The sequence below is a fragment of the Pungitius pungitius genome, chromosome 15 (assembly GCF_949316345.1).
Source record: "Pungitius pungitius chromosome 15, fPunPun2.1, whole genome shotgun sequence".
Classification (NCBI taxonomy): Eukaryota; Metazoa; Chordata; class Actinopteri; order Perciformes; family Gasterosteidae; genus Pungitius; species Pungitius pungitius.
In genome coordinates this window covers 14316429-14328701 of record NC_084914.1, presented here as the reverse complement: position 1 = coordinate 14328701, position 12273 = coordinate 14316429, and the positions used below count along the sequence as shown (strand labels likewise).

Below are 12273 nucleotides of genomic sequence, written 5' to 3'. Positions count from 1 at the left end.
ATGCTTGAGAAACTGCGAGTTCAATTAGTTGCAGCTTCAAAAGTATAAATATGTTGCTTTCTTTCACCAAGTTGTGCCAGTAAACTTGACTTAAAGTCATTCTTTAAAAAAAGAATCTAAAGAAATAACAAAACACCAACCTTAGCCATAGGTGCTGGAGCGGGAAAATAACATCCCTTTGTTGTAAATGCTCCTCACGCTGGATTACGCTACATATATTACGCTCCGTTTGACTTCCAGGTTGCACTACTTCCTTCACTTTAACATTCAACTAGAATATAAGACATTTCTGCCACACTACATGTCACAATAACTCACTAAGTTTCAAAGAATAAACAAGCACTTTCACTTCAAATCAACCTTTGTTTGCACATAAGCCGGTGTGCCACACAACAGAAGACGCACATTTACATTTTACAGTCCCAGTGGATTGAGAATGACAAATTAATATTAATTCCACTATTTTCTCATTATCAGGGCGCCATAATCAAGATGAATGTTATTCAGTGAGCTTTAAGGATAAAAAAATAAAAGGCTGCAAATGGTGTGCATCAAGAAAGTAGTTTAAGTTGACAAGAGGCAGCCAAGCTGGAGGATCAAAAAAAGCTTTTGCAATAGAATGTATTGAAAATTTGACCAATACTGAACGCTGCATTATTAACAAGCCCAGTGTTGTTGTTTTTTTAAGTTGATAGGGAAAAAGAGAGAAACACAACCTGCGAGCTGAGGACATAACACAATATATATAGGACAGAATGACATTTTGAACAAGCTATTTATGGGTTATTGTTGTTGTTCTTTAGGATTGTTGCTAGCATGGATAAATACAGACCTTACAGATACAGCTAAATATCCTTTAGTAGAGCGGACTTTCTTTTGGTATTTGTTGAACAATTATATACAGTAACCGTTTTAAATGCCTCCTTCCATCTCTTCTTCAGAAAAAGATTCCAAATTCTCTCTCCGTGTAAATTGTCCCCAGAGACCTCAATAACGTAGGCCAGAGCCAGATACTACAGTTCCTGTGCACTCAATCTGCTCTGCAAAAGAACATACAATTGAATTGAAATCTGGAGCCAAGAGATGAGAGTAGGAGACTTTAAGAGTCAGATAAAGGCAACAAAAGGCCTTAATACAGAGAGCAATCAATGAAAGCAGGTATAAAAAAAAGAAGATTAGCGAGAGTGGGATAAACAGATAAGGAGAGCTCGCTCCTGATGAAAAGCAACAAAGTTAAAAAGATACAAGGATGAGGGAAGAGATTGGCATTTGGTAATCCTGAGTCCTCCTCTTCTTTTCTGCCCTTTTTGGGGTTGGAGGGTACAGAGAAATGAGATGATTGAGGGAAAGATTGATGAGAGATGAGATTTGCACTAAAATGGATGACCTGATGGGAGGGCGTCGCCTCGAGGAGTCGGGTTAAGCCGTGGACAGGTTCTGCGGCTGGAAGGAGACAGGCGCTGGTGGCTCGTCATTAGCATGCACGCAACAAAGCATGAGAAACCACATTAATCGCGAGGAATGCTAATGACAGTGATTGGCGTAATCACAGCAACCGGGGCGGAAGGGGGGAGACAACAGGAGGTCAGCCATTTCTCTAGTTGTTATTCCTTCATGTTATTCCGCCCCCTGCCGATGTGGCTCCTCCAAAAAAAAACAAAGAAAAACGCACTTTGTCTGATGCCTTACCGCCGCTGATTGAATCTGCGTCACAGGCCTATTAATCCTGATTGGCAGATTTTGTGTCGCTCTAATTTTGATGACTTCAGTCATCAATTTTGAGGTCAAAAGGCGGACGGAAACATCTCACGTCATCGCCGCCTCTGCACCGCCTCCTCGCTGCCTCCTCGCTGCCCTCCCCTTTCAGCCCTCCGTTAAATATGTAAACACAGGAGAGCAAACAGCCTTTTCCCCGAGTGTGTGTTTGTGTGTGTGGCCGTGGAATACGTACAGCTCTGCCGCAATAACAAATGCACCGCAGGCCGCATTCCCCGTGTGCCGGAGAGCTATATCCACAATCAGGGCAATTAACCTGTGCACGTCTGCTGGGACCCCTGTCTGGGGGGGGGGGGTTACAGGGTTCAACACGGTAACCCACCAAAGTCTAGCTGGTAGAGGGCATCTGTTCGACAAATCAGCAAAGCTACAGTGCGTAATCCTTTTTCACACCACGCTAATCACTTCAGCCTAATTTGTCACTGCCATGAAAACATTCATATGCGCCATTAACGGGGGGGCAGATGGGGGAGGGGCGGGCGGTGCAGACAGGGCCGGAGGGTTGGTAAAAAGGGAGGAGGCGGCAAAGCTGTGTGAGGGGAGACGGAGAGAGAGAAGAAACGAGGGGGAAATGGGGAGAGCGACATTGTGAACATGTCCAAAAAGGGCTCTGATTTGTCTAAAGCTCACTAATTCAATCTTGGGAATCGGATGGAGTGACAGAGACCCCCCCCCCCCTTTGCCCTCCTCCCTGCGTCTCCTCGTCCTCCCCTAACCAGGCTTCATCATCCACCATTTGAGAGCACAGCTCTCAAAGTCCCTAATCTGGCTTCTCATAGCAACACCCTGCAAGGAGGGAGACATCAGAAACCAAACAGGGGAGGCAGAAAATGGAAGGCTGCTAAACAGAGAAACAGGAGAAAAGGGCGAGGGGGGAATAACGGGGGAATTGTGTCGCAACAAGTCTGTTGGTCGCATCAAATTCCGCTTTAATTAAAAGTCCAAATCCTCCTCACATTAAAGCCCCCGCTTTATAATTAACACTGTGATCTCGTCCCGCCCCTCCCTTCCCGCAAAATCGAAAAGGAAAAACAATTAAAACTTTTGCGATTTTTACTTCAAAAAACATTAATTAAAAATCGCCAATGAACAGTGGTGCAATATTGAGGCAGTCCCCCACTTTGCTCATTAGCCGCTGGTTAATTGATCCTAACGGCAGTGTTTACCAATGGGACGCTAAAGTCAAAAACATTATCGTTTTACCTCGGCTAATTGCAGTTTTGAAGAGGGGGGCCAAAAGGGAATATCTGCATGTTTGAGATCACACGGCGAGTGGATTCAAAAGGGCTCCTCTGTGGTTTTGTCTCTGCAGGTTTTCAGTCGTTTTTATAGCACTTCTAAAAGGTTATGGGATATTCAATATAACATACCCAAACAATTTAGGGAGAGAATTAAACGGTGGGTTACGGAGCGCCAGAGGCAGGAGATGGTGTAATTTGTGGTGGTCAGATATCAATGTGGAGTGAGTCATGCCCCGCCCTCCACTCAGACCCCAGCACTGGCACCGACGCCACTCATCCATCAAAACTCCATTACCCAAGATCCATCATAACAGCTCCCAACAGCAAAGGCCAGCCGAATGCTTTTATTTTTCCGAGGACCATAAATACACTCGGTATTAACTCTCTTTCGCCCGCCTTTTCTCAAAACAATTTTCCTCCTGACTTCGTCTCCCAGACACATTCACCTCGGGTCGGGTCGCGCGGGAGGGGAGGATGGGGGGGGGGTCTAATGAATGGCTGTTCTCGTAAGAACATGGGTGAGACATATCATGTGTGTTTCTCAGCCACCTCACAGCGAAGTCGGCCATGAACAATCCCTGGGCGGCTGCTGCGGTCGCCTCCAGAGAGCTTCCCTCTGTCGTTAGGCCACCTCGGATGCAGGCCTTTTTTTTCTTCCTCCCATTCTTCAGCGCCAGACATTATCGCTGTATCAATATTCAGCTCGCTACCTCCGGCCCTGTCACTCCTCCTTTCATCAGAGACACATCCCCTAACTGTCCTCTCTCTTAGGACCTCATTTCCTCCTTCAATTCACTCCTTCGTGTTTTCTTTTTTTTTCTCAAGTGAGGCAATGCGTTAGTGAATTGACCCTGATTAATAAGTTCCTTCCCCCACGATGGATTGAAAAAAAAGTGCAGATGGAAAAAAATGTTTTTCATCTGCACTACGTTTTTTTAGCATCGAGAGAAATGACATCAATGAGTAATGATGCTGTGAGCCTGGTCCCAGGACCTGTTTGCACTGCATTGTTAGCATGTTTTCTGCATGCAATGACAATTTGATTAGCGGCTTTGGATGTGGAGCCTTTACACAAATCAAATCTGTCAAAAAAACAGGGCGGGGCCTACTGGCAAATTGACAGACATAATTAGTAAACAAACAGCGGAGCAGCTTCCTACCTACACGACACCCTAAATGGATTCACACGTATCACATTACACTCTCAAGGTGTCCTAATACCAGTATGAGTTCTCCTTCTTATTAACAGCTGTATTATATTTTCAAACAGCCAATAAAATTCCCTTTTTATTTCTAGATATATTTATTTAATAAAAATATAAACGTAGACTCAATGGTTTATGGCCTTTACTGATCCTTATATAAGCGCTTTCCACTGCACCATTGGAAGAATTAATAGATTAATAATATTTATTTTGATGATTTTGCTAAGAGCACCATAAATCTGTATATTATGTTTGTATCTTCGGGACTGCAGATTCAGAACAGGAGGCAGCAGAAGGGAGAGAAGGAATAGGTAGAAAGAAGCTAAAAGACAACCATTACAAACTGACAGGCAGCAAAGTAGCTGATATAAAATGAATGGCTGATTGGGAAAGTAAGAGGTGATTTGGAGGTGAGGGTTGGACTATTAGGGGGCATGATAACTGATCAGGCTCTGTGTGCGAACTGGCAGAAGAACACACAAAAGGCCAGAAGGGATCTGAAGTGAAGGTGAGTGAAGTGTGTCAAAGTAAAACAGGAATGAAATGAACAAAGGAAATAAGTTAAACCCTTATCTTCAGGACACAGGGGCACATTACACATGGTATTTGGATCAAAGTAGAAGTCTTGAATATCTCAAAGCCTAAAACAAACTAAATAAAACCGATCTGCAAGGAAACGGGAAATGGTATGTCAACCTCTTTGCATGTATTTCCCTGTAAATTCCTGTATTTTCTGTGCCTCTATTTTCCTATCCATGCTTTCCTTCCTCTCTTAATTTCTTTCTTTATATACCTTTAAATCTCTCTAACTGCCTGAATTTGTATCTATCTGCCTGTGTTTCTTTAAAGCTGCCTGTATTTCCTTCTTATGTCTGTATTCCCTCTTCTCTGTCTGTATTTCCTTCTCTATGTCTGTATTTCCTTCTCTATGTCTGTATTTCCTTCTCTATGTCTGTATTTCCTCTTCCCTATGCCTGTATTTACTTCTCTGTCTGCATTTCCTCTTCTCTATGTCTGTATTCCCTTCTCTAGGTCTCTATTTCCTCTTCTCTCTGTCTGCATTTCCACTTCCCTATGTCTGTATTTCCTTCTATGTCTGTATTTCCACTTCCCTATGTCTGTATTTCCTTCTATGTCTGTATTTCCACTTCCCTATGTCTGTATTTCCTTCTATGTCTGTATTTCCTCTTCTCTATGTCTGAATTTCCTTCGATGTCTGTATTTCCTCTTCTCTAGGTCTGTATTTCCTTCTCTAGGTCTCTATTTCCTCTTCTCTAGGTCTGTATTTCCTTCTCTAGGTCTGTATTTCCTTCTCTAGGTCTCTATTTCCTCTTCTCTAGGTCTGTATTGCCTTTCCTGTGCCTGCGTTGCTCTCTCTGGGTGACTGTGTCTGTCTGCACTTCTCCCCTCTCTTGGCAGCTCCCTTTTTGCTTTATAACCCTCATATTTCCCTTTTTCCACTCAAACAGAAAGTTGTCAATTAGTTATTAATCTTTCCTCTGAATAATATTGTCCTAATTGTCCTCGCTTGTTTTGTACGCCTCATTTTGCACTATCTGAGCCACTGCCTTTCACACTTTGTACCTCACCTCATGTCCCCTATTCTCCCCTCTCCATTGCTCTCTCTCGCTGTGCATTTGCACCATCTCCCTCACTGTAGGCAACAACCCACTTCCATTTCACTCTCTCTTCTTTTTTCAGCTTCTCCGTCATCATTTTTCTACCTCGCCGTCCCACGCACTGTCCATCCTTTTATTTTCTCCTACTCACCCACCTCGGGATCGCAAGGCTGGCTGCCAGCGTCCTTCTTCATTCAATTAAGGGCCGAGTGTTGCTGTTATTGCCACCGCTAATAATGAAGGCCCCACTTCCAACTTGCAGCCTGGCTGTCACAGGCACGAGTGTAAATAGGCGCCATTCCTCATCTCCATCTCCGGCAATCACCGTCCTTATTACTATCATCTGAGAGGAGGGCAAGCACGCATCGAGACCCATGCACAAACAGTGAGCGTCTTGTGTGTTTGTGTGTGTGTGCAGACAGAATGAGACAAGTAGTGGGTGGATGGATGGATGGAGAGCCTGAGGAGAAGAGAGTGAGAGAAATGGAATTGGAAGACAGTGGAGGGAAGTGACAGATGAGATTTGTGTGCGAGTGTGTGTTAGTGGATTCTGGGTGGTACTGTGTTAGACTGGCTGGTAGGTGTGTGTGTGTGTGTGTGTGTGTGTGTGTGTGTGTGTGTGTGTGTGTGTGTGTGTGTGTGTGTGTCAAAGAGAGACAAAGCTGTAGGGTGTGATGAGATTATTAAGTGTGCGAGTGTGATACTTGCATATACAGCAACTGCACGTGTGGGTGGATCTGTGTGTGTGTGTGTGTGTGTATCCGTGCGTGACGAAGAAAGCTGGAGTGGCAGGCCGGGAGAGTTGTTGAGTGTGCACCAGGAGAGTGAGGACCCCTCTAGGCTGTTGTTGCATGTTGGATCCAGGACGCACACCGACATGGATGTAATTGGTGGAAACTATCTCGGTTTGTGGCTCCGTGGAAATGGAGACCTAGCAGCCCTCTTAGTCTCCGTCTCTCCAACTTTTTCTCTCTTCATCTCCCTCCGTCCCCTCTCTGTCTCGTTCTACTCCCTCCTCTCACTTTCTCGTCTTGTTGATTTTGTTCTATGCATTTTCAAACCTTTTAATTTGGATGACAAATTCCCGTCGGAGCCACTAATAGTACTATTCTTTACTTTCTGCCACATTCACAGAGCCTTTTTCATATTTCCTTTCCTCCGCCTTCCTGTAATTTTCCACTCAAAGATTTGCGTATCCTTTCATTCGGTAAATTCTCCCACCTTTCCTTTGACCTCATCTCACTACGTATGTATTCTCTCTTCCGTTTACTGGTTGACCTTGGCTCATGCCATCTTGACCCTCCTCTTTATTATGCTCCAAAACCAATTACGGGCGGAACGTAAGGCCCGCCTCTGACATCTCCACCGCAACGACCATCCGCCCATGTCTCCCCGATTGACCTTCTGAAAGACACCGGCAGGCGGTGAGGTCCACAAAGGTTTGCAGCCTAAAAGAAGGACGAAGGGTTTCATATGCTTACAGAATGCTGAAAAGAGTATTATAAGGTTCAATCTGCTTTAACGATTCCATATAAAGATTCCATTTCCACATCTCTCCCCCCCCCCATCGTATTCCTTAAAATAACCAAATCTCCCTGAAAGAGTGAAAGAGAAATGCAGGTTTTTCCTAACTTTTTTCAGTAAAGCACACAATTAAGCACCCAGTTGGCTTCCTAACTGTGGGTAAGAATACATTCGCTCACGCAGAAAGTTGTCAAGCTTTTTTTTGCACCACCCCCCCCGCCCGTCAATCATGAAAAATAACTGAGTTCAACTGTGACGGTCTCGCAGACTCTAAATACGTCAGCTTCCTCCCACCCGACTGTGGGCCTCCCTCCCAGGCGCTCGGGTGAGGGGGCAGAGGTGCGAGGGGTTAATCCCCGCGCTAAACCGCGCACCGTTACATCTACATTCAATTACCTCTGCTTAATACGCCCGCTCAACCTTCCCCGTCGGCGCCGGAGAGAAGCCGTTTCCCTCTTAATTCGCCTCGAGGACAGCCAGGTACAATGTACAAATGCTCAACGTATTCCCGAGACTAGCGAGGCGTACGGTAAAATGATTCCGTTTCACAAACACGTCACGCGAAGCCGCCTCGCGCTGATCGCTGTCCCGCCGATGGATGGATGGCGTCGGAGGGCGGGCGAACATGGGGAGCAGCGAGAAGGCCAACTGCGGGACGCATAAAGAGCTGTGCGTTGAATTGTGAATTTGGTGAGTCTACCCATCAATGCACACAAGCGCCTTATCCCCCCCCCCGTCCCCCCCGTCCCCCACCCACACCTCCCTTCCTTGCAACACATACATAGGATCTGCAGCTCAAATGACTCGTGTATACTAGGTCTTCTCAGCCGAGGATGATTGCACGCACACAACACCATGTCTCCCCCACCTCCGCCGTGTGTTTTGTGGGAAAAGTGATAGTTCCCCCCGTCTCAGCTGGAATGAACCCAGAGCTAAAAATACAAGCAGGGAAACATATCTCTGAACCAAAGCACCTGCATACAGTAGCGCGCAACAACCCTGCGACGCTTCCATTCATTGCAAAACTTCATTTGAATGTTTAAGGTGCCATGCATCGGAAACCCTCTTTAAAACCCTACTTATGACTCAACAGGGGACAAGACTGTCACATGACTATCAATAGATCCCGATGTTAGAGTGACATTATCTGGAGCGGCAGCAGCAGTTTCTGACCCCTTTCATTGTTCACCCGGGACGGCTCTCTGCTTGGTGCGCCTGCTCTTTTTCAGTAATGCGCATTCTTATGATTTCATGCATTATATTACGTTTTTTGCTGCCCAGCAGAGACCGCCACTGTTGGCCACTCAGCAGCTTCACCGGCGCATTACTCATTCCCCCTCTTCCCAATGGCCTTTCGTTCACCTTTCATTTCTCTATTTAAAAAAGAAAAATCATCTTGTTCACATTCAAAAAACTTGTGAGGCGCTCATACGGCGGGCCTTTATTGGGCCCCGGTTGCGCAGTGCGGCTTCACGGAGTCACAGCGCATTGAGACGGCAGTTCCGTTAATTGGAAAAGTGTCCTCGGTTCGGGGGGCACGATTAAAATGTGGTGTGCTGTGTTTTGGTGATAAAGACTCAGGGAGATGGAGCGATACGAGGGGAGGGCGCTAAGAGGAAAGAGAGAGGCAGAGGGCCCCCGAAGGCCCGGCATGCTGGGTCACAATCCAGCACCTGCAGGGGTGACGCGGGGGACGGGGGGGGGGGGGGGAAGCAAGGCGAGAGTCGAGAGGCGAGAATCTTTCAGCTTTATGAAAGTGGACTGAAAGCCTACATTCTCCCCCTTAGAACCTGCACACCTGCACAAAGACACCCGTCCAAGAGAAAAAAAAGTTCTCTCTTGGAACAAGTTTGGACTTACAATCACGCAGATAACATTTCTTACTGTAGTGGAGAAAATGTTCAGACCCTTTAATACCCTGTTGCAACCGCAGTAAGGATTTTTTTATTTTTTTAAAGAAGAAAGTCTCAGTTTCTCCTCTGAGATCTTCACTGCTTCGCCTCCACACTGCTGCTGCTCACTGACTGATGAATATTTATAACATTTTTACTGTTCACACTTTAACGCTGCCTGATCTCAGCTCTGCCGTTTAACATGGCTGGGGACGCTCTACATGGGAAGGTGAGAATGAAGCTGAACACCTTGGGACAATGTGTCTCTAATGGGGAAATGTGTGTGTGTCCCTGGTCCCTTCCATGGTTTGAGCTCGTGACAGGCCCTGGGGTGTACAGACAGCCGGTGTGGAAACAGGCTTGGCTGCATGCACAGCTCCAGGAGGCCTATGGTACCCCTCTCCCATGCCACCCATTGCACCTCAAGCTGGGCTTTACCCCTGGATAGTAATCCATCCGTGCTCCACAGCTCCTGGCTCCCCCAAGGCCCGGCTTGCTCAACACGGGGGCCAAGACCAGGCTGCTTGGGGGACCAATGCAGCAGAGCCTGGCTGGAGCTCCTTGTCTGGGGGAGGGTAAGAGGGGTTGGGGGGGTGGAGGGAGCTGGACCGGAGCCAGGTAGAGGTCGCTGGTAACCACAGGGTTGACATTTCGGAAACACAGAGCCAGCCTTCCCTGCGTGCTCGTCTCCGGCTCCATCGTCATCTCAGCTGCCCATCTCGGCCACCATTGTCAAACCAAAAACTGGCCCTGTTTGCACTGCAACTTTGTTCAGGAGCAGAGGTGTAGGTAGGAGGTCGAATGAGCACTCTGACTGAATTGCATAAGAATAAGAAATCAGGTTGAAGAGGTGGAGTGGTGAAGATTTTGTCTTCTTTGATGTTCGGTATGTTTTTTTGTTGCCTGTATGAGTCCACTTATCCTCACAGTGGTGTTTACTCCACTCCAACCTGTCTGTCCTCCGATAACACACGGCCATGGCTGGTTTCAGGCCAGCGGCAGAAGAAAAAAGCAAAACAAGCGGCGGCAACAAATCGAAAAAGACCCTTCACCTGTTGGCCAGAGTTCCACTTCCACTCCCGCGTGTGGGGACGTGAGACACCTGCGGTGCCTTGACGCCACTCCCCCTGCCAGCCATCGATCCGAGGCTCTGAGACCCGGCCAAAGAGCTATCAACCTTTTGAAGTGTCACTTTCAGAGGGGCAGGGATTTCAGCAGTGGAGGACGAGGGAGGGAAGGGGGGGGGGGGGGGGGGGCGGTAAGTCCCATCAGAAGATCATCCTTCATGGCTAAACGAGTCACTTCACTATATTTGTGTAAATGCTGTGTGTGTGTGTGTGTGTGTGTGTGTGTGTGTGTGTGTGTGTGTGTGTTTGTTTTCTATACGATCACATATCCTATCAAGTGCTGTAAGTAATTGTGTGTCTGTTCCCATGGTGATCTAACAGCAGTCTTATGAACCGGGGTCAGGACTAGTTTAGCCCTGAAATGCCACGCGCTGTACCTTTAAGGCTCAACTTCAAAACTGAGAAAGTTACACAATGGGATCCATACTCTTTGGACTTAATGAAAAGCTCAGTCCGAAGGATCTCTCTGTACTACGGGCATACACACACACACACACACACACACACACACAGTCATAAAACTGCAGTCCTTTTAAAGGAAGCAGGGATTGAAGCACCCGAATTTTATTTCTTTTTTTGCCCCATCTCGCCTTTTGACAACTCTACAAGATGAAAAGGCCTCAAGCAGTCTTTGGGGTAAAAAGTTACTTAGCCAGTGGACCCCCGACAGCGATAAAGCAAAAAAAAAAAAACGAGTTCTCGTCTCCAAGAGTTCCCCCGACGCGTGAACCAGTGAAGAGGTGGGATCTACCAGCACAGAACAACATCTTTGGCGTGCTGCGGTTAAAAGCAGACGCACACCCTTGTGTAGAGGCACGTGGGCGTTTGACAGCTGACATTATAATACTGTTTCCACATCTTATTATCCGGTGCTAAGCTTTAAGGGGACTTCTACGGAGATGAAACTGTGCTCAGCTGCAGATTTCCGCACACGCTGTGTAGAGCACAGCTGAGCAAATCTAAGAAAGGAGAGAGAGCACTCGCACACATTAACGTGTACGTACACACACCCACGTGGGTGTATACATACGTCTTCACTGTGGAGGTCGGGTTTGCAAAGATATTCATCCACGTTTTAATGCAGAGAAACAGACCTGGGACCTGTCCTTTGGTTCCAGTGCTTCAGCGTGTCTGTAGTTTATCTTCAGTTCATGAAGGCAGTCAGGAGACACGTGCACTTCTTTTTAGTGAAGGGTTCGAATCAAAGCAAGAGAGTCTGGAAACTACTCAGCTTACGCAATCTGGATATCCTTTATTTCCAGGATTATGAAGTGGATTATAGGTTTCTTACATGTTACGTTTTCGCTTGCTGTATAAAGTCCTAGCCAGGTGATGTGGTGATTCACGTTTACACTGTATCTGTAGGATTCAGCTTCTATTTTTATCTGTGTAACCTGTTTTCACTGCAATGAATCAGTTTGATACCCTGTAAAATCTGACAAATTAGGTTATGTTTCGTCTGTTGTTCTATGATATCTATTTATTGTTTATCCAAAAAATCACGCGTGTGTTATTGAGTGCAGTTTGTTATTCAGTGCAGTTAGTGACAGTGTGGACTTTAATTTTCCTGGGGGCGATGTTCAGCAAAGAATAAGACACATGAGAGAGAAATGAACTGAAGTGGCAGAATCAAGGTTACCCAGCTGGATGACTAATGGAAGAGGATATTAAAGAGGGCCTGCGTGTTAAGGCTGCACTTTTATCATGCTTTTTCAAAAGGTGGAGTTGTGGCATTGTGCTGAAGAGAAATGGCCCTCTGGCCATTGGAACCAGTAAAAGAACTTACAAAGACACCCTCTCACACACACACACACACACACACAGAGCAGCAGAGGCTCATACATGAACTCGCACACGGCCACAAGCGACGGGGCCTGTGCTGCATGAAC

General features: G+C 46.5%; 1 protein-coding gene across 2 annotated transcripts in view; it reads right to left on the bottom strand.

The window, feature by feature from the left end:
• The window catches only part of LOC119209692 (uncharacterized), a 121017-nt gene that overhangs the window by 91340 nt on the left and 17404 nt on the right, over positions 1-12273 (bottom strand). The gene's annotated exons all lie outside the window — the stretch shown is intronic.